Genomic DNA, 22,393 nt, shown 5'->3' on the forward strand with positions numbered 1-22,393 from the left:
GGAACATCTCCTCCCATTTGAATTTTATTAAATAACTCTTTAAGTGGTTCAACCATCTCATATTGTAAATTTTATAATAAACAGCTGTTAAACCATCTGTTCCTGGTGCTTTACCGATTTTAAGTTGTTTAATTGCTAAGAAAATTTCCTCTGAAGTAATTAATTGATTCAATTCTTCTCTTTGATTTTCTGTAAGCTCACAAATATTTTGTTGTTGTAAATATCTTTCTATCTCTGTATCATCAACCATATCCCTAGAATATAACTTACTATAATACTCTAAAATGCTTTTTAATCAAGTTCTTTTGATAAACTTCCTTACCCCTATATTCTATTTTATCAATCGTTCGTGATTTCTGTTTTTTCCTTATTAAATAGGCAAGCCATCTTCCTGGCTTATTGGCATTATTAAACGTATTATGTTTTACATATTGTAAATTAATTGCTACTTGATCTGCCATCAACATATTAAACTGACCTCTCAATATATTTATTGATTCTTTTATTTTACTATTTCCTGGGCTATTTATCAATAATTGTTCTTTCTTTTTAATTTCCTCTTCCAGTTCCTTTTTCTTTTTCTGCAATTTATTTTTGTATTTAATATTCATTTGTATAAGATTTCCTCTCATATAAGCCTTACTGGAGTCCCAAATCATCTCTATAGATGTCTCTTTTTTCATATTCATAATAAAAAATTCTTTCATTTGTTTTTTACATTCATTTACATTTTGTTCATATTTAAACAAATTCTCATTCAACCTCCATGATCTCCTAGCCTCCTTTTCCTGATCAAATTCAATCCAAACTGGACTATGATCAGATAAAGTTCTTGAACAAATCTTCGTCTTCTTCACTCTAGAATACAAATCATTAGTAATCAAAATAAAATCAATCCTCGAAAATGATTGGTGCCTATCAGAAAAGAAGGTAAAATCCCTCTCTTCTGTATTATGTTCTCTCCAAATATCTCTTAATTCCAAGTCCTCCATCATTTCAAAAAAAGCCTTTGGTAATTTACCGCTTGATATCTTCCTTAAGCTTTTTTGTCTTTTGAGTATCCAACACACCATTCCAATCACCCATTAATATATATGATTTATAATCCCAAAATACTATTCTTTTATGTAAAACTTGAAAAATTTTCTTGTTGTTGATTCGAGCATAAACTCCTATTAATAATGTCTTCTTTCCTCCAACAAGAGTTCAATAGCAATGTATCTTCCTTGCTTATCCACCTCAATTAATTTTGCTGATATATCCTTCTTTATATATATAACTAAACCATTTTTTTTCTCCAAAGAGGAGGCAACAAAATGTACTCCCAGTTTTGAATTTATCAAATATTTCTGGTCTAAAGATCTAATATGTGTTTCTTGTAAACAAGTAATGTCATTTTAAATTGTTTCAAATAATGAAATACTTTCCTTCTCTTCATGTGAATTCAAACCATTAACATTCCAAGATAATAGTTTAATTGCCATTATCGGCCAAAGGAAACTTTTGGAACACTAGCCGCAAATCACATTTTGCTTTAGGCCTTGCTCCTCCCACTGTTTCCGTTGTAGTAGTTGCCAGTTGTTGTTGTGCCTTCATCTCTTGTTCCTTGCGTTTAGCAGCAGCTCTTGTCAGCCTTTGTTCTTTTGAATCTGGACCCGTCATAGGTATTTCCAACACTTGTAATAAATCTTCTTCCATCGCAATCTGTTCTTGAACCTGCTTCACTTCTCTTTCCTTCACTTCAGTCTCCTTTCTTCTAGCATCCAGTGGAGAAAGACTTCCAACTTTTAATGCCTCAACATAAAATTCTCTTCCCTTTCCAACTGTATTGGGACGATGTACTTTCCTGCATAATATACTATTATACCAGTTGGAATATCCCATCTATATTCAATCTGACGTTTTTAAGTTCATTCACCAGGAAGGCAAATTCCTTCTAGCCCTTAACATTTTTGGTGGAATTTCCTTTAATATTAAAATATCCTGACCAGCAATCTGAATCTTCTCCCCCTTATATGAGGCTTGCAAAATCTGATTTCTCACTGTTCTATTTGTAAAATAAATAACAACATCCCTTGGCAACTTTTTTTGCCTTGCTATCCAAGAATTCACACGATATATTTTATCAATTTGATAAGCCACATCTGCTGGACGAGCTGCTAATATCTCAGCAAATACTTCAGAAAAAATTTCCCTTAAATCCTCTTCTTTATTCTCTTTCAGACCACGAATTCTTAGAGCAAATTCCATATTTCTGTATTGTATCAAAACTATTTCATCATCTGTTTTTTCCATTTTACTTTGAAATTCAGCCATTTTATTATCTAATTTTGAATTATGTTGCTTAATTTCTTCAACCTCCTCTTCCAATAAAATCACATTATTTGCCAAACTTTGTACTGCAATTACAAATCCTTCTTAACTTCTTTATTTCCCACTTGAATTTCTGATATCTGCTCTTTCATTTCAGACATCTCATCAGTTATTACTTTAAATTTTTCTTGCATAAAGTCTTTTAAATTCTCTTGTACGCCTCTAAATTCAATGTTCTAGTCTCCACTGTATGAGCTGGAGAGGCACCAGCTGAGGAGATTCCAGAGCCCTTTGTTACAGTAGACTTTAATTGTTTGGCTGCCATCTTCTATAAAATTATTTATTTATTTCCAACTTACGGCCGCCTTGAAAGAGGCGGTGGTGAGGCCCTCCTTAAGCCGTCCTGGACCCGGCTGTTTTAGGTAATTATCGTCCGGTCTCAACCCGCTCACGGCGAAGGTTGTAGAGAGTATGGTGGCATATCAATTTCCCTTGCACCTGGATGAAACTGTCTATCTAGACCCGTTCCAGTCCGGTTTTCGGCCCGGTTACAGCACGGAGACGGCTTTGGTCGCGTTGGTGGATGGTCTCTGGAGGGGCAGGGAGAGGGTTCCTCCTCTGCCCTGGCCCTATTAGACCTCTCAGCGGCTTTCGATACCATCGACCATGGTATCCTGCTGCGCCGGTTGGGGGGATTGGGAGTGGGAGGCACCGTTTATCGGTGGTTCTCCTCCTATCTCTCCGACCGGTCGCAGTCGGTGTTGACGGGGCAGAGGTCGGCCCGAGGCGCCTCACTTGTGGGGTGCCGCAGGGTCGATCCTCTCGCCTTCTGTTTAACATCTACATGAAGCCGCTGGGTGAGATCATCAGTGGTTTCGTGTGAAGTACCAGCTGTATGCGGATGACACCCAGCTGTACTTTTCTACACCGACCACCCCAACGGTTATCAAGTGCTGTCCCGGTGCCTGGAGGCCGACGGGTCTGGATGGGGAGAAATAGGCTCAAGCTCAATCCTCCAAGACAGAGTGGCTGTGGATGCCGCATCCCGATACAGTCAGCTAACCGCTGCTGACCATCGGTGGCGAGTCATTGGCCCCGATGGAAAGGGTCCGCAACTTAGGCGCCCTCCTGGATGAACGGCTGTCTCTAGAAGACCATTTGACGGCCGCTCCAGGAGAGCGTACCAGGTTCGCCTGGTACGCCAGTTGCGCCTTTCTGGACCGGGATGCCTATGCACGGTCACTCACGCACTCGTGACGTCTCGCCTGGATTACTGCAATGCTCTCTACATGGGGCTCCTTGAAGGGCATCCGAGGCTGCAGTTAGTCCAGAATGCGGCTGCGCTGGTGATAGATGGAGCCCTCGTGGCTCCCGTGATAACACCCATCCTGCGAGGCTGCACTGGCTACCTGTGGCTTTCCGGGTGCGCTTCAAGGTTTTGGTGACCACCTTTAAAGCGCTCCATGGCATTGGGCCGGGCTACTTACGGGACCGCCTACTGCTACCGAATATCTCTCACCGACCCGTGCGCTCTCACAGAGAGGGTCTCCTCAGGGTGCCGTCGGCGCGGCAATGTCGTCTGGCGACACCCAGGGGAAGGGCCTTCTCTGTGGGGGGCCCCACCCTCTGGAATGAACTACCCCCCGGACTTCGTCAGCTTTCCGACCTCCGGACCTTCCGCCGCGGGCTTAAAACGTATTTATTTAATTGTGCAGGGCTGAGCTAGATTTTAAATTATTGGTTTTAAATTGGGTTTTATTTGATATTTTAATTCTAAATTTACGGGCTTGTTAGAATCAGTTTTTTAATTGTTTTATATTGTATTTATATGTCTTTTAAATGCCTGTACACCGCCCTGAGTCCTTCGGGAGATAGGGCGGTATATAAATTTGAATAAATAAATAAATAAATAAATAAATAAATAAACACAGTATCAACAGTAGAAACCTTCAAATTTCTGGGTTCTACAATATCGCAAGATCTCAAATGGACAGCTAACATCAAAAACATCATTAAAAAAGGACAACAAAGAATGTTCTTTCTGCGCCAACTCAGTAAGCTCAAACTGCCCAAGGAGCTGCTGATCCAGTTCTACAGAGGAATTATTGAGTCTGTCATTTGCACCTCTATAACTGTCTGGTTCGGTTCTGCAACCCAACAAGAAAAACACAGACTTCAGAGGATAATTAGAACTGCAGAAAAAATAATTGCTACCAACTTGCCTTCCATTGAGGACCTGTATACTGCACGAATCAAGAAGAGGGCCGTGAAAATATTTGCAGATCCCTCGCATCCTGGACATAAACTGTTTCAACTCCTACCCTCAAAACGACGCTATAGAGCACTGCACACCAGAACAACTAGACACAAGAACAGTTTTTCCCGAAGGCCATCACTCTGCTAAACAAATAATTCCCTCAACACTGTCAGACTATTTACTGAATCTGCACTACTATTAATCGTTTCATAGTTCCCATCACCAATCTCTTTCCACTTATGACTGTATGACTATAACTTGTTGCTGGCAATCCTTATGATTTATATTGATATATTGATCATCAATTGTGTTGTAAATGTTGTACCTTGATGAACGTATCTTTTCTTTTATGTACACTGAGAGCATCTGTGTGTCCAATCACACTTGGCCAATAAAATTCTATTCTATTCTATTCTATTCTAATAACACTACTTTTTTTTGGAGTTTCAAGATAATCATATTCCACTGCTGGAATAGCCTGGGAATAGCCCAGGTCTTCTTAACCCAATTGAAAAATCTACAGAGCCGACTAAAGAAACTTGTTAGTCAAAAGTGACCCAGCAATAAAACCTGGTTAATAGAAGCTATCCAGAACTAATAAGGGCCGTAATAGCTCAGGCTGTTAGAAGCCTGTTATTAGAACACAGTAGCCTGCAATTACTGCAGGTTCAAGCCCGGCCCGAGGTTGACTCAGCCTTCCATCCTTTAAGGTAGGTAAAATGAGGACCCAGATTGTTGGGGGGGCAATAAGTTGACTTTGTAAATATACAAATAGAATGAGACTATTGCCTTATACATTGTAAGCCGCCCTGAGTCTTCGGAGAAGGGCGGGATATAAATGTAAATAATAATAATAATAATAATAATAACAACAACAACAACAACAACAACAACAACAGAGTTGGAAGGGACCTTGGAGGCCTTCTAGTCCAACCCTCTGCCCAGGCAGGAAACCCTACACCATCTCAGACAAATAGTATCCAACATTTTCTTAAAAAATTTCCAGTGTTGGAGCATTCACAATTTCTGCGATGGTGAGACCAAGATCCTTCAATCTTGGTTTCACATTATAACGGCTGCAGAATTAAAAGACTTGGTTCACTCCATGGAAAGACGTTGTAAGGCCGTCATTCATGCTAAAGGTTACCCAACTATAAAGATTCACTGACATGGTGATCATTTTTGTATATCTCATTTTTTTCTAGGTTTTTCACTTTTCTTCTTTATACGGTAACTGCTATTCTAATAGCTAATCCTTCATAAAAGTCATTGCATGACATTCTTGATTAAATTATCTTTTCATTGATATATAATTTTATGGTGCTACTCAAAAAAAAAAGTGTTGTTATTAGCTAGTTTTAGAAAATTACACTTTTCCCAAAAGGTTTCCACAATTTTAGCCACTACTGTATGGAGACCAAGCCCTGTTGCTAATGGGAACAGGAGCCGGCTTGTTTAGCTAGCAGAAGAAAATAGAAGGGGAAAATACAACTGTGGCTTGCAACTATCTAAAAGGCTTACTCTTCCAGTTCTCTGTTGAAACCGAAAGCAGGAGGGGGGAAAAATCATGGGGTGGAACTTAAAATTAAAACCAGTGTGAAACTAGCAGGAAATTCCTAACCGTTTCTGCTTTTAAGCAGTAGAAGAGTCTGCTAAAAACAGGGGTCTCCAACCTTGGAAACTTTAAGACTTGTGGATTTCAACTCCCAGAATCCCTCAGCCAGCAAAGCTGGCTGAGGAATTCTGGGATTTGAAGTCCACAAGTCTTAAAGTTACTAAGGTTGGAGACCCCTGGCTAAGAAGCTGCCTCCCTGACTTGAAATGAAGTTTCAAATAAGGCAGGGGCCAGGAAGGATGGTTTTCCTGCAGGGTGAAGTCTCCAAATTTGGCAAGTTTAACATAACATAACATAACATCAGAGTTGGAAGGGACCTTGGAGGCCTTCTAGTCCAACCCCCTGCCCAGGCAGGAAACCCTACACCATCTCAGTCAGATGGTTATCCAACATTTTCTTAAAAATTTCCAGTGTTGGAGCATTCACAACTTCTGCAGGCAAGTCGTTCCACTTATTAATTGTTCTAACTGTCAGGAAATTTCTCCTTAGTTCTAAGTTGCTTCTTTCTTTGATCAGTTTCCACCCATTGCTTCTTGTTCTACCCTCAGGTGCTTTGGAGAACAGCCCGACTCCCTCTTCTTTGTGGCAGCCCTTGAGATATTGGAAGACTGCTATCATGTCTCCCCTTGTCCTTCTTTTCATTAAGCTAGACATACCCAGTTCCTGCAACCGTTCTTCATATGTTTTAGCCTCCAGTCCCCTAATCATCTTGGTTGCTCTTCTCTGCACTCTTTCTAGAGTCTCAGCATCTTTTTTACATCGTGGTGACCAAAACTGAATGCAATATTCCAACTGTGGCCTTACCAAGGCATTATAAAGTGGTATTAACACTTCACGTGATCTTGAGTCTATCCCTCTGTTTATGCAGCCCAGAACTGTGTTGGCTTTTTTAACAGCTGCTGCACACTGCTGGCTCATATCTAAATGGTTATCCACTAGGACTCCAAGATCCCTATCACAGCTACTACTATGAGCAAGGTACCACATATACGGTACTGGTGCATTTTGTTTTTTTGGCCTAAATGTAGAACCTTACTTTTTTCACTGTTGAATTTCATTTTGTTAGATAGCATTTTGTTAGATAGTTTAAGAGTTATGGGCTTCAAATCTCAGCATGGCCAGTTGGGGATCATTCTGGGCATTGAAATCCACAAAGATGCTAACTTTGGAGAACTTTGGGTTAGTGGATTTCTGCACCCAGCAAGACGGGGGTTGGGCTAGATCAGGGGTCTCCAACCTTGGCCACTTTAAGACTTGTGGACTTCAGCTCCCAGAATTCCTTCCTCTGAGAGTTGAAGTCCACAAGTCTTAAAGTGGCCAAGGTTGGAGACCCCTGGGCTAGATGACCTCTGAGGTCCCTTCCAATCCATACGGCCTGTGATTCTACAATCGCCTCTCGCCAAAGAACCAAAGCCAAAGTCAGAAGCTAAGATCCCAGGGAGGTTTCAAGAATATACAGGTAATCCTTGACTTACAACAGTTCGTTTAGTGACCGTTCGACGTTACGACGACGCTGAAAAATGTGACTTATAACCGTTTTCACACTTCCGACCGTTGCAGCATCCCCATGGTCATATGGTCAAAATTCGGGCACCTGGCAACTGACTCGTATTTATGACGGTTCCAGTGTCCCGGGATCGTGTGAAGCCAGATTCATTCAACAGCCACGGTACTAACTTAACAACTGCAGCGATTCACTTAACAACCGTGGCAAGAAAAGTCGTAAAAGGGGGCAGAATTCGCTGACTCTCTGTCTCGCCTAGCGACAGAAACGCTGGCCTCCGTTGCGGTCGTAAGTCGAGGACTACCTGTATTTCTGCCCACGGTGGAGGGTTAAAACCCTTGGTTAAACAGACGCAAAGCGTGACCTAAAGCTGGCTTGTTCCACGTCTCCCGATCTTTTCTTCAGCCATCCGGCCCATCAGCTTTGCATAAAGACGCAGAGGGAGCGTGTAATTTGCTTAGCAAGCTGGATAGGGGGATATAATTAGATCTGTCACCCCTTTTGAAAAGATTGGGGGTGTCCTTGAGGATTTGCACAGATTGAGCTGTGGCTGGGAACAGTAAGATTCTGCATCCTGAGCTGGCTATTAAAGAATTCAGCCGGAATGAGATGACGCCAGCCGCGTCCCTCAATTTATTTTTTGAACTAAAAATTGAGTAGACTAGACTAGAAGAGATACCGTCCGTGGAGAGAAACCCCCCCCCCCCTTTTAAGGGTGTAGTGAAATTGTCCCTTATTTTTTGCACTCTGAATAATAATAATAATATATGCAGAATAGAATAGAATAGAATAGAATAGAATAGAATAGAATAGAATAGAATAGAATAGAATAGAATAGAATAGAATAGAATGCAGAATAGAATAGAATAAGACATAGAATAGAATAGAATGCAGAATAGACTAGAATGCAGAATAGAATAGAATAAGAAATAGAATATTTTATTTTATTTTTATTTTTATTTTTAATTTATATCCCGCCCTTCCCCAAAGACTCAGGGCGGCTTACACTGTGTTAAGCAATAGTCTTCATCCATTTGTATATTATATACAAAGTCAACTTTTATTGCCCCCAACAATTTGAGTCCTCATTTTACCTACCTTATAAAGGATGGAAGGCTGAGTCAACCTTGGGCCTGGTGGGACTTGAACCTGCAGTAATTGCAAGCAGCTGTGTTAATAACAGACAGACTTAGTCTGCTGAGCCACCAGAGGCCCTTATTCTATAGAATAGAATAAGAAATAGAATAGAATAGAATGCAGAATAGAATAGAATAGGATAGAATAGAATAGAATAGAATAGAATAGAATAGAATAGAATAGAATAGAATAGAATAAGAAATAGAATAGAATAGAATAGAATAGAATGCAGAATAGAATAGAATAGAATAGAATAGAATAGAATAGAATAGAATAGAATAGAATAGAATAGAATAGAATTCTTTATTGGCCAAGAGTGATTGGACACACAAGGAATTTGTCTTCAATGCATAAGTTCTCAGTGTACATAGAAGATATAAGTGATAAATCATGATCGTAATCATCATAATACATTCATCATGAATGTATAAACGTAAGAGTATCAGAGATTGTGGGGAATAATATATTATAATATATAATATTATGTATTGTTCCCCACAGCAAAGAGAAAGCCGAGATGGTCAAATTGGTTCTTTTATCCAAAGAAAAAGAATATCCCTAACCTCCTTTCTATTTTGAAATTGTTTCCGGATTTTGTGCTTGCGATGAAAAAACAAAACAAAACATGAAACTTTGATTTTGTTTTTGCTAATTCGATAGGTTGATTGTTTATAGAAATGGCTTGTATGTACTGTTGTGTAAAAGTTAAAAAGTTGTGGTTGTAATATTCCCTCTCCCTCCTCCCTCCCTCCCTCCTTTCTACTACTGTTTTTGAATTTCTCCTTGTGTTTGATATTTTGATAAACCAATAAAAAGCCCCCTGCCCCCAAAAGGGTATCAGAGATTGTGGGGAATAATATATTATAATATATAATATTATGTATTATTCCCCACAGCAAAGAGAAAGCCGAGATGGTCAAACTGGTTCTTTTATCCGAAGAAAAAGAATATCCCTAACCTCCTTTCTATTTTGAAATTGTTTCCGGATTTTGTGCTTGCGATGAAAAAAAAAACAAAAACATGAAACTTTGATTTTGTTTTTGCTAATTCGATAGGTTGATTGTTTATAGAAATGGCTTGTATATACTGTTGTGTAAAAGTTAAAAAGTTGTGGTTGTAATATTCCCTCTCCCTCCTCCCTCCCTCCCTCCTTTCTACTACTGTTTTTGAATTTCTCCTTGTGTTTGATATTTTGATAAACCAATAAAAAGCCCCCTGCCCCCCCCAAAAAGGGTATCAGAGATTATGATAGGGAGCCAGATTGGGCGAGCATTTTATGATAGCTCCTGGAGTGTGATTTGTAAGCGATATCCCAAATCGCTACCAAATGATTAATTCAGCCCTCTTGCCATTGTGTTTCTGGCTCAGAATTTTTTTTATCGCCGGATCAAATCAATTGGCGGAATCTCGTGGTTTCCTCTGGCAAGGCTGCAAAAATAGCAAAAATATTCCGTAAATATTCTGCCCAGGAGACGCAGGGACTCGTATTATCTGAAAGTGGCTTGATTCAGTTTAATAAGAAGACAGTCTTCTTGATGGAATCAGGAGTTTATTTGCTTTAAACCTTTTGAGAAAACCACGGGGGGAGAAAAATTACGTTGGAATGCACCCTAATATAGAAAAGAATTCTGCAGAACAGTTTGAAGTGTGCTCATTCAGCAAACTCTAAGCAGAATTTTGCCTAAAATGGGATACAATGTTATATGGGCTACTTAATTTTCAGCATAGGACGGACCACAGATAGCTTCCTAAAATGTCCAGATTCCTGAAGTGTGGTTGTGGTAGAGTTGTGCAGTTTTTGGGGAGGAAAAACATGGCAGAACTTTCATTTTATTAATTCATTCAGATTCTACGCCAGTATTTTGCCATCGTTGGCTTGTGAAGAATCCCAATAAAGCTAACTAAACAGTTTTTGTTTTTTTTTAATGGATGTCCAGTGTGAAAACTGTTCCTTATATAACTAAAACAGTTTGTGTGTGCAAAGGAACACCCACATACTTAAAACAACAGAGACGTCAACAAATTCCCTAAAAGGAATGGAAAACTGAGATGGAGGAAAAATTAAAAGGAGGTTTCTAGTTTAAGGCCATCCATGCTACTGAATTTCTGAAATTTTACTGCAGGACCTAACCAGATGGATTGAAGGCTCGGGATTCAACAGATCATTAACTGTCTTGCCTTTTAGAGCAAATCAATATATCCAGCAAAAGATTTCGAAGTGAATTTCTTTGCTACGTAATTTTTTTTTTGCATTAGAGGTTTTGAATAGAAGATAACTAAACAAACACTAAGGCAAAGAAGAAAAGGAAAGGAAAAAAAGGAAAACAGTACAAAAAGAAACACTAAAGACAAATAGAAGTTTCCAGTTTTCTTTGCAGCAAATGCAATAGAATTGCAAAGTTATCTCTTAACTTTAGAATGACAAATCACTTCTCTGTTATCCATTTTTTTTTCTAATTACCAAAACCACACGTGCATTTATTTCTGTTTCATGCAAAAAGTCTTATCAGAGTTTTCATAAATTTAATCAGTCATAAATTTAGCTATTGCCTTTAATCAAATGAGTTAATTTAGCCATTTCAAGTGAGAAAAAGAGAAGCCAAACGTAATTATGTACAGTGCAGCCAGTGCTCGACTTAACAACCATAATTGAGTCTCGAATTATGGACGTAACTCATGCAGGTCGTTAAGCAGGCCATCACTTGATTTTATATTTTTTTTACAGTGATCGTTAAACAAACAGCGTGGTCATTAAGTGAATTCATTGCTCACAAAGGGCATTTTTTGCTGGACTGAAATGTGATCGTGTGTGGATGCATGGACCTTTTTATTTCCAAACTATGACAAGAATTAAAAGAATTCTGAGACCTGGAAATCTTTTCTTTGGGCTGTGCTTTGATTTCCAAGTCTCAGAATTCATACAGGTTATATTGTAGGGATGGACTTCAACTCCCAGAATTCTCAAACCGTGGCAACTTTTTAAGCGGGATGGACTTCAACCCCCAGAAGTCTCGGTTGTGGCAGCTTTAACAGGAGTAGCATTCAATTCCCAGAATTCCCCAGCCAGCATGCTTAGCTGAAGAATTCTGGGAGTTGAAGTCCACAGGTCTTAAAGCGGCCATGTTCGAGATACACTGGGCACCAGGTTAAAAGCCAGAGATCCTGAGTTCTAATTCTGCCAAAGTTATGAAGCCAGCTTGATGACTTTGGGCCTGTCCTTCTCTATCTTTTCCCCAGGGAGAAGGGCAAAACCACTTCCGAAATTTATTGGGAAGAAAACAACAGGGGCTTGTTACCCTGTTGTTATCTGGAAGGACACCTCACACACATACACAAAAGATGTTTTCAGTCAAAAGCGCCTAGGAGGCAGGCTAAATAATACGTAGGAAAATGAATCATTAACCTACATCCCCCCCCACCTCTCCCCGAGAACCAGTTTGGTGCGGTAATTAAAGTCCCCAGGCTAGACACCAGGAGGATGCGAGTTCAAATTCTGCCTCAGGCACAAAGCCAGCTGGGTGACCTTGGGCCAGTCACTCACTCACTCGGGGCCCTGGGAAAAAGACCTTAAAGGAAAACAATATCCCAAAACGATGCCAAGAAAACTTCAGGGATTTGTCCGAGCTATTCGTCAAATATTAATTTATTGTGTGACCTACTTCTGCTTTCTGGGAACACTAATTTTCCGGCAAAAGTCTTTTCCAGCTTTCAGGGAAAGGGGTTTTTTTTTCTCCTTTTTTTTGGTTGTTTTTTTTTTTTTTACAATTTAGTGCCCATGTGCTATCTTGAGCTGTTATTACAGGTAGTCCTTGACTTATGACTACAATTGAGCCCCACCTTTCTGTTGCTAAGCAAGACAGTTCCTAACGAGAGTTGCACCCTGTTTTATGATTTTTATTTTTATTTTTTGGCCGCAGTTGTTAAGCGAATCTAGCTTGACTCTGCTTGTTGGAAACCAGCCGGGAAGGTCGCAAAAAGGGTGATTACATGACCCCAGGACACTGAAACCGTCATAAATATGAACCGGTTTCCAAGTATCCAAATTTTGATCCCATGATCATGGGGATACTGCAACAATTGGTCATGAGTAATTTTTTTTCGGTGCTAAATGAAACAGAACAGTCACTATATCAGGGGTCTCCAACCTTGGCCACTTTAAGACTTTAAGACTTGTGGACTTCAACTCCCAGAATTCCTCAGCCAGCTTTGCACAAGTTTTAAAGTGGTCAAGGTTGGAGACCCCTGCACTAAATGAATATTGTAAGTCTAAATTTAAAAAAAAATAGTTAAAGCACCTGAAGGCAGGACAAGAAGCAACGGATGGAAACTAATCATGGAGAGAAGCAACCTGGAATTAAGGAGAAATTTCCTGACAGGACAAATAACCAGTGGAACAGCTTGCCTCCAGATGTTGTGGGTGCTTCATCATTGGAGGTTTTTAAGAAGAGACTGGACGGTCACTTGCCTGAAATGGCATAGAGTCCCCTACCTGAGCAGGGGGTCGGACTAGAAGACCTCTAAGGTCCCTTCCAGCTCTATTCTGATTGACTAATTGACCTGTACATCAGACTTATTAAATTTCTATGCTGCCATCTCACTTGGCAAAGTGATTCTGGGTGGATTGCAATTCTGGGTGGGTTGCAAGGGCCTCTGGTGGCTCAACGGACTAAGGCAGTCTGTTATTAACACAGCTGCTTGCAATTACTGCACGTTCTAGTCCCACCAGGCCCAAGGTTGACTCAGCCTTCCATCCTTTATAAGGCAGGTAAAATGAGGACCCAGATTGTTGGGGGGGCAATAAGTTAACTTTGTATATAATATACAAATGGATGAAGACTATTGCTTAACATAGTGTAAGCCGCCCTGAGTCTTCGGAGAAGGGCGAGATATAAATGCAAATAAATAAAAAAAATCATAGATATAAAAATATGTAAAGTGCTTTTTAAAAACATTAAATATCAGAGATAAAGAGCAAAAAGCAAGATCGGTACATAGTACAGGTAGTCCTCGACTTATGACCACAGTTAAGCCCAAGATTTCTGTTGCTAAGAGAGAGAGAGTCAAATTTTGTTCCATTTTATGACTTTTGTGGCCACGGCTGTTAAAGTGAATCACTGCAGTCGTTTAGTTCGTCACACGGTTGTTAAGTGAATCCGGTTTCCCCCCATTGATTTTACTCGTCAGAAGGTTGCAAAGGGGGATATTGTAACACTGCAACCCGTCATAAATATGAATCAGTTGCCAAGCGTCTGAATTTTGATCCCGTGACCATGGGGATGCTGCAACGGTCGTTAAGTGTGAAAAACGGTCATCAGTCGCCTTTTTTCAGTGCCAATGTAACTTTGAACGGTCACTAAATGAACTGTTGTAAGTGGAGGTCTGGAGTCTTCTCTGTTTAGAACAGGGGTCTCCAACCTTGGCAACTTTAAGCCTGGCGGACTTCAACTCCCAGAATTGAGAGCTGGCTGGGGAATTCTGGGAGTTGAAGTCCACCAGGCTTAAAGTTGCCAAGGTTGAGACCCCTAGTTTAGAAGCCGCAAGAACGGTGAAAAAAAAGAGGATTTTTTTGTCAATGTGACAGTTGAATGGAAGCAAAAAAGGCGAAAGATTTAGACCAAGGGTGTCCAAACTTGGCCCCTTGAAGAGTGGTGGACTTCAACTCCCAGAACTCCCCAGCCAGCATGAGCTATAAATAGGAGCAAGTTATTGGCTGACGAATTCTGGCAGTTCAAGTCCACAAGTCTTAAAGTTGCCAAGGTTGGAGACTCCTGATTTAATAATAATAATAATAATAATAATAATAATAATAATAATAATAATAATAATAATAATAATAATAATAATATCAGAGTTGGAAGGGACCTTGGAGGTCTTCTAGTCCAACCCCCTGCCCAGGCAGGAAACCCTACACCATCTCAGTCAGATGGTTATCCAACATTTTCTTAAAAATTTCCAGTGTTGGAGCATTTACAACTTCTGCAGGCAAGTTGTTCCACTGATTAATTGTTCTCACTGTCAAGAAATTTCTCGTTAGTTCTAGGTTGCTTCTCTCCTTGATTAGTTTCCACCCATTGCTTCTTGTTCTACCCTCAGGTGCTTTGGAGAATAGTTTGACTCCCTCTTCTTTGTGGCAACCCCTGAGATATTGGAACACTGCTATCATGTCTCCCCTAGTCCTTCTTTTCATTAAACTAGGCATACCGAGTTCCAGCAACCGTTCTTTATATATTTTAGCCTCCAGTCCCCTAATCATCTTTGTTGCTCTTCTCTGCACTCTTTCTAGAGTCTCAACATCTTTTTTACATCGTGGCGACCAAAACTGGATGCAATATTCCAAGTGTGGCCTTACCAAGGCATTATAAAGTGGTATTAACACTTCACGTGATCTTGATTCTATCCCTCTGTTTATGCAGCCCAGAATAAACTGCATACACAGAGGGATAGAATCAAGATCACGTGAAGTGTTAATACCACTTTAATAATGCCTTGGTAAGGCATTATAGACGATTTAGATTTAGACGATCCAAGGGGAAACAGCAGCATTTTATTGCTTAAACGACATTATAAAGGTTTTGATTTGATGGAGAGAGGGAAAAAAACCTGGAAAAAAATGCACACGGTGGACAATCAAAAGGCTTACATTATGGAAAAGATCTCCTCATTCGTCCCTAGAATTATTGGCACATTAGGCAGAGAAAATTAAATAGTTTTACATAAACTATACCAATGTGGATTTTTTTATTTTTATTTTTTTTGCTGAGAACATATGATATTTGATGACATTCTTTGGATAATTCTGGGTTGCTCTCTGCAATTTGAGCTTCCGAAAAACATCTGTGGACGATACGATCGTTTGGGTTTGTTTTATTCCATTCAGGATTAAAAATAAGTTGTGGTAGAAAAGAAAAGAATATGACATTTATTTGTTTATTACGGATATCCTAGCTTTATTTTTATTTTTTTTTGTCATAACTCAAAGTGGAGAACTTATCCAACACATATTCCTCCTCCTCCTCTTCTCCCCAAAACAACAACCTTGTGAGGTGGGTTGGGCTGAGAGAGAGTGATTGGCCCAAAGACACTTTGAACCAGTAGTGAAATCCAATTTTTTTTCTATGGGCGTGGTGGGGCTTGGTGGGCGTGGCAGGGGAAGGACACTGCAAAATCTCCATTCCCTCCCCACTCCAGGGGAAGGATACTGCAAAATCCCCATTCCCTCCCCACTCCAGGAGAAGGATACTGCAAAATCCCCATTCCCTCCCCACTCCAGGGGAAGGATACTGCAAAATCTCCATTCCCTCCCAAATCCAGGGGAAAGATACTGCCAAATCTCCATTCCCACCCCACTCCAGGGGAAGGATACTGCCAAATCTCCATTCCCTCCCCACTCCAGGAGAAGGATACTGCAAAATCCCCATTCCCTCCCCACTCCAGGGGAAGAATACTGCAAAATCCCCATTCCCACCCCACTCCAGCGGAAGAATACTGCAAAATCTCCATTCCCACCCCACTCCAGCGGAAGGATACTGCAAAATCCCCATTCCCTCCCCACTCCAGGGGAAGGATACTGCAAAATCCCCATTCCCTCCCCACTCCAGGGGAAGGATACTGCAAAATCTCCATTCCCTCCCCACTCCAGGAGAAGGATACTGCAAAATCCCCATTCCCTCCCCACTCCAGGGGAAAGATACTGCCAAATCTCCATTCCCACCCCACTCTAGGGGAAGGATACTGCCAAATCTCCATTCCCTCCCCACTCCAGAAGGATACTGCAAAATCCCCATTCCCTCCCCACTCCAGGGGAAGAATACTGCAAAATCCCCATTCCCACCCCACTCCAGCGGAAGAATACTGCAAAATCTCCATTCCCACCCCACTCCAGCGGAAGGATACTGCAAAATCCCCATTCCCTCCCCACTCCAAGGGAAGGATACTGCCATATCTCCATTCCCACCCCACTCCAGGGGAAGGATACTGCCAAATCCCCATTCCCTCCCCACTCCAGGGGAAGGATACTGCAAAATCTCCATTCCCTCCCCACACCAGGGGAAGGATACTGCAAAATCTCCATTCCCACCCCACTCTGGAGCCAGCCAGAGGTGGTATTTGCCGGTTCTCTGAACTGCTCAAAATTTCTGCTACTGGTTCTTCAGAACCTGTCAGAACCTGCTTTGAACAGTCACTAAATGAACTGTAATAAGTCGAGGACTACCTGGATTTAATTACCAAATTATATACAGGTAATCCTTGACTTACAACTATAACATAACATAATATAACATCAGAGTTGGAAGGGACCTTGGAGGCCTTCTAGTCCAACCCCCTGCCCAGGCAGGAAACCCTACACCATCTCAGTCAGATGGTTATCCAACATTTTCTTAAAAATTTCCAGTGTTGGAGCATTCACAACTTCTGAAGGCAAGTCGTTCCACTTATTAATTGTTCTAACTGTCAGGAAATTTCTCCTTAGTTCTAAGTTGCTTCTTTCCTTGAACACTAAACTGTTTGTTTAGTGGCTGCCCGAAGTTACAATGGCCCTGAAAAAAATTACTTATGATCATTTTTCACATTTACGACCATTGCAATATTCCAAGGTTATATGATCAAAATTCAAATGCTAACTGGTTTGTGTTTATGATGTTCGCAGTGTCCCGGGGTCATGTGACCCCCTCTTGCGACCTTCTGACCAGCAAAGTCAATGGGGAAGCCAGATTTATTTAACTATCATGTAACTAACTTAACAAATGCAAGTGATTCACTTAACAACCGTGGCAAGAGAGATGGTAAAATGGGGCAAAAGTCATTCGAACAGTTGTCTCGCTTAGCAGCAGAAATTTTCAGTTCAAATGTGACCATAAGTCGAGGGCTACCTGGTTAGAGGAAATGTTAATGATCAAAACTCTCACGCCCTCGTGACGTCTCGCCTAGACTACTGCAATGCTCTCTACATGGGGCTCCCCTTGAGGGGCATCCGGAGGCTTCAGTTAGTCCAGAATGCGGCTGCGCGGGTGATAGAAGGAGCCCCTCGTGGCTCCCGGGTGACACCTATCCTGCGCAGACTGCACTGGCTACCTGTGGCCTTCCGGGTGCGCTTCAAGGTGTTGGTGATCACCTTTAAAGCGCTCCATGGCATAGGGCCGGGCTATTTACGGGACCGCCTTCTGCTACCGAATACCTCTCACCGACCCGTGCGCTCCCACAGAGAGGGACTCCTCAGGGTGCCGTCAGCTAGGCAGTGCCGTCTGGCGACACCCAGGGGAAGGGCCTTCTCTGCGGGGGCTCCCGCCCTCTGGAACGAGCTTCCCCCAGGACTTCGCCAACTCTCGGACCTCTGAACCTTCCGTCGTGAACTTAAAACACACTTATTCAGGTGCGCAGGACTGGATTAGATTTTTTAGTTTTTTTTAAATTTTAAATTTTAAATTTTGTACTGATTTTAATTGGTTTTGTTATTTTTAGTTAAATTGGCCGGTTAAATATTTCATTTTAAAATTATTTTAAATTTATTGTCTATCTATGTATTTTAATAAGGCTGTACACCGCCCTGAGTTCTTCGGGAGAAGGGCGGTCTAGAAATTTAATTAATAAATAAAATAATAAATAAAACTGAGGTCAAACCAGAATTTTTCTTATTGGGTATGACGGACGACAAACAAGATAAAAGTGTTACTTATTTAATATTGCACATACTAACATTTGCCCAAAAGTGGAAGTGCAAAGATGTACCCTCAGAAGAAGACATAATATATAAAATTTAAAGTTGCGCAGAGATGGACAGACTTACCCTAGAACTTAAAGATAAATGTGAATCAAGGTATTACGAGGTCTGGAATAAATTTTATGACTGGCTCAAGAGGAGGAAGAATGCCAGAAAGCAGGGATAAGGAGTGTCTGGAAATGTATATATCAATGTATATTGTATATTGTATTTATGAAGGTAGAATAGTTTTATTAAATACGCATAGAGTTGTAATAGTAGTAAGAACGTGGTATATACTTGATATAAATGGAATCAGGAGATATGTAAACCTAGATATAAACCGAGAACACATGACATAGTAAATTAGATTTGACATTTATTTTATTTTTATTTATTTTATTTTGTCACAACAATATATGTAGGTATCATACAAAAAGATTATATAGTAAATAAACACATATATCGGTAAATATAAGGAGGTATAAGCATATATATAGGAAGAAGAAAAGAAAAACAATCGGACAGGAACGGTAGGCACGTTTGTGCGCTTATGCACGCCCCTTATGGTCCTCTTAGGAATGGGGTGAGGTCAATAGTAGAAAGTTTTTGGATAAAGCTTTTAGGATTATGAGAAGAGACCACAGAGTCAGGTAAAGTATTCCAAGCACTGATGATTCTGTTACAGAAGTCATATTTTCTGCAATCTAGATTAAAGCGGTTGACATTAAGTTTAAATCTATTAGTTGCTCTAGTATTATTGCAATTAAAGCTGAAGTAGTCTTTAACAGGAAGGACATTGGAGCAAAGTCCACCGTTTTTGTTTTGTTTTTTTAAATTCAATAAAAAATATTTTTTAAAAAATAAATTAATAAGTCGAGGGCTACCTATATTAATGAGTGGGTGGGAAAGAGAAGTGGTTCGTATTGGTTCCCCCATACCGGTAGCGGAAATTGCAGGTGGGCCCGTCCCCCCCCCGCCCCGGTTCTATACCCATCCAATTTAGGCACGTTTTTGAGGCTGGGCGCATGCGCTGAATACGGAGAACCAGTAGTGACATAATGCGAAAGCCACCGGTGGTGGGAAACTAGACAAACTATGAATGTTATATATTTGACCATATTTATATTACTTTCAATAATGGCTCAGGGGCTAAGATGCTGAGCTTGCCGATTGAAAAGTCGGCAGTTCAGCGGTTCGAATCCCTGGTGCTGCCGTGTAACGGGGTGAGCTCCCGTTCCTTGTCCCAGCTTCTGCCAACCTAGCAGTTTCGAAAGCACGTAAAAAATGCAAGTAGAAAAAAATAGGGACCACCTTTGGTGGGAAGGTAGCAGAGTTCTGTGCGCCTTTGGTGTTGAGTCATGCCGGCCACATGACCACGGAGACGTCTTCGGACAGTGCTGGCTCTTCGGCTTTGAAACCGCCCCCTAGAGTCGGGAACGACTAGCACGTATGTGTGAGGGGAACCTTTATCTTTATATTATTTTTCAAGACTACCTATACAGCCCTGTCTGCAGGAACATGTTTTTTCTCTCTCTTTGCAAGAACACATTTAGCTGGTTCAATTCCACAGAAGAGTTTCTCTCGCTCCTAAACCAGAATTAGAAACTATTTTAATGGGTTGTCCCAAAGGTGCTTTTTTTCAAGAGGCAACTGGACTTTCTTGGTTTTTTTTTTTAAAAAAGACATTTCACTTCTCCTCCAAGAAGCTTCTTCAGTTCTGACTGGATGGTGGGGAACGGAAGGATTTATACTCCTTGCAGAGAGCGGGTCATTTGCATCCTTTGAGATGGTCGTTAGGGTCACCTGGGGGTTTATCTGTGTCCTCAAGATCACCTGAGTGGTGCAAATGGGTGTGGAGCTTTCTTGGAACTTTTAAAAGCTACTGTCATGTCCTACTCCTCCTCTGATGGCCGGGTCTGGAAAGTCTGTCTCAAACGTGGCCACGAAGCCTCTGCAGCTTTGCCAAAGTCCTGTCAGAGTTCTCAGGGCAGGCAGGAATCCAAGATGTGACTTCAGCAACCAGATTAGACTTTGCCTGACTCAAAGAATGCCAGAAAGCAGATCCTTTATATAGGCCATGGGGTGTGGCTCCATGACTCAGCACTTATCCAGGACTGCCCCTCCCTTCCTTTTGCTGACGTCGCCTCTCCATTCTCCGGAAGCATGGATCTGTCCACCCTCCAACTGCCAGCAATTCTAACTCGTGACTGGCTTCATGCTCCTCATGCTCACACGCTGGGGGGGGGTGTTTATTTGCTCAGTCTGTCCGGGCATGGTGCCAGGGCTGGGGGCTGGAGGCATGCCAGGCCATTCGTCTGCACTATCAGTCTCTGGCTGAGGTAACAGGAGATGAGAGGGGCCCGGCTGCGGAGAGGGGGGCGGGCGAGGCACAACAGCTAACCTCTAAAACAGGGGTGAAATGCTAACGGATCGGACGATCCAGTAGCGATCGTGGCCAGTAGTTCGGCGATCCAGTAGCGATTGTGGCCGGTAGTTTGGCAATCTTGTAGCAATGGCAGGGCAAAGCTCTGCCCACCTGCCCAGATGTCATTACTTCCTGGTTTTAACCAGGAAGTAATGTGTTTTTTACCTTCTGTGTATGCACAAAAGGCTTCATGCACTTCTGAGCCGGTAAGGAAGGTAAGTAGTTTTCACCCCTGCTCTAAAATGGAATAGAATAGAATCACAGAGTTGGAAGGGACCTTGGAGGTCTTCTAGTCCAACCCCCTGCTTAGGCAGGAAACCCTACACCAATGGTAGTCAACCTGGTCCCTACCGCCCACTAGTGGGCGTTCCAGCTTTCATGGTGGGCGGTAGGAGTTTTGTCCGATACCGAAGCACTTTCCTTTTTTTTTTTAATTTAATTGACTTTTTAAAAAAAATTTCATAGCATTAGTTAAAAACATTTTCATTAGGTTTTCATAAAATTCCCCGTGACAATTTAAATTTCTGAAAATATACTATTTGTATCGCCCGCGCATAAGTTTAGTTCACGTTACGTAAGTGAAACTAAATGGCGCTATAGTGCGACTGCAAACAAAAGAGCCTCGTCTCAGAATAGCTCGTGCATCTCCCTCCACACCACCCAGCTGTAACAGACAAGCAGAGCGGGTAGCAGGCGCCCCCCCCACCAAACCCAATCCACGATGCGCGAGAGGCATGCGCAGACGACGATACACTTTAAAAATCACCATTACTGTGGAACCGGTGGGCGGTTAGAAAATTTTACTACTAACAGAGATACAAAAGTGGGCAGTAGGTATAAAAAGGTTGACTACCCCTGCCCTACACCAGACAAATGGTTATCCAACATACAGAATGCAAATGCCCAGCTGTCTGCAAGGAATATAAATCCTTCCGTTCCCCACCATCCAATCAGAAGTGAAGAAGCTTCTTGGAGGAGAAGTGAAACGTCTTCGAAGGAAAACCAGAAAGCCCAGTTGTCTCTTCGGAAAAAAAAGAACCATTGGGACAAACCATGACCTGGATGACTGAGAATCTCCATAGAGATTTTAATGGGTTGCTTTGCAGATGGAAAAGTTAAGCCCTGCCGGAAAGTGTGAAGGACAATTTCTTTGGTGCCTAAACAACCTGTGTCTAGGTAACAAAACAAAAAAAAAACAGCTGTTGCGGACGATAAGAATACAAGAACAGTTTTTTCCCGAAGGCCATCACTCTGCTAAACAAATAATTCCATCAACACTGTCAAACTATTTACTGAATCTGCACTACTATTAATCGTTTCATAGTTCCCATCACCAATCTCTTTCCACTTATGACTGTATGACTATAACTTGTTGCTGGCAATCCTTATGATTTATATTGATATATTGACCATCAATTGTGTTGTAAATGTTGTACCTTGAT

The 22,393-nt window shown here is 41.3% G+C and overlaps 1 protein-coding gene across 1 annotated transcript in view; it reads left to right on the top strand.

The window, feature by feature from the left end:
- The window catches only part of PLPP2 (phospholipid phosphatase 2), a 72,465-nt gene that overhangs the window by 32,590 nt on the left and 17,482 nt on the right, over positions 1-22,393 (top strand). The window lies entirely within an intron of this gene.

This window comes from Ahaetulla prasina, chromosome 1 (genome assembly GCF_028640845.1).
Source record: "Ahaetulla prasina isolate Xishuangbanna chromosome 1, ASM2864084v1, whole genome shotgun sequence".
NCBI classification, from domain to species: Eukaryota; Metazoa; Chordata; class Lepidosauria; order Squamata; family Colubridae; genus Ahaetulla; species Ahaetulla prasina.